This window comes from Bos javanicus, chromosome X, assembly GCF_032452875.1.
Source record: "Bos javanicus breed banteng chromosome X, ARS-OSU_banteng_1.0, whole genome shotgun sequence".
Classification (NCBI taxonomy): domain Eukaryota; kingdom Metazoa; phylum Chordata; class Mammalia; order Artiodactyla; family Bovidae; genus Bos; species Bos javanicus.
In genome coordinates, this window is record NC_083897.1 from 73,796,466 (window position 1) to 73,797,850 (window position 1,385).

Here is a 1,385-nt window from a genome sequence, read left to right on the forward strand (position 1 = left end):
TAGAAAAAATGATTTCAATTTGTATGGAAATACAAAACCTCGAATAACCAAGCAATCTTCAGAAAGAAGAATGGAACTGAAGGAATCAACCTTCCTGGCTTCAGACTATACTACAAAGCTACAGTCATTAAGACAGTATGGTACTGGCACAAAGACAGAAATATAGATCACTGGAACAAAATAGAAAGCCCAGAGGTAAATCTATGCACGTATGGACACCTTATCTTTGACAAAGGAGGCAAGAATAGACAATGGAGAAAAGACAATCTCTTTAACAAATGGTGCTGGGGAAACTGGTCAACCATGTGTAAAAGAATGAAACTAGAACACTTGTTAACACCATACACAAAAATAAACTAAAAATGGATTAAAGATCTAAATGTAAGACCAGAAACTATAAAACTTCTAGAAGAAAACATAGGCAAAGCACTCTCTGACATAAATCACAGCAGGATCCTCTATGACCCACCTCCCAGAGTAATGGAAATAAAAGCAAAAATAAACAAATGGGACCTAATTAAACTTAAAAAGCTTTTGCACAATGAAGGAAACTATAAGCAAAGTGAAAAGATGGCTTCAGAATGGGAGAAAATAATAGCAAATGAAGCAACTGACAAAGAATAAATCTCAAAAATATACAGGCAGCTCATGCAGCTCAATACAAGAGAAATAAACGACCCAATCAAAAATTGGCCAAAGAACCAAACAGTCTTTTCTCCAAAGAAGACATAGAGACGGCTAACGAACACATGAAAAGATGCTCAGCATCACTCATTATCAGAGAAATGCAAATCAAAATCACAAGGCGGTACCATCTCACGCTGGTCACAATGGCTGCTATCAAAAAGTTTACAAACAGTAAATGCTGGAGAGGGTGTGGAGAAAAGGGAACCCTCTTACACTGTTGGTGGGAATGCGAACTAGTACAGCCTTTATGGAGAACAGTGTGGAGATTTCTTAAAAAACTGGAAATAGAATGGCCATATGATCCAGCAATCCCACTGCTGGGCATACACACTGAGGAAACCAGAATTAAAAGAGACACGTGTACCCCAAGGTATTAGGTACCGTTGGCTATTATAATGTATTGAGTACTGTTGGCTGTTCATTGCAGCACTGTTTATAATAGCCAGGACATGTAAGCAACCTAGATGTCCAGCAGCAGATGAATGGATAAGAAAGCTGTGGTACATATACACAATGGAATATTACTTAGATATTCAAACGAATGCATTTGAGTCAGTTCTAATGAGGTGGATGAAACTGTAGCTTATCATACAGAATGAAGTAAGTCAGAGAGAAAAATACCAATATAGTATATTAAGGCATTTATATGGAGTTTAGAAAGATGGTAACAATGACCCTATATATGAGACAGCAAAAGT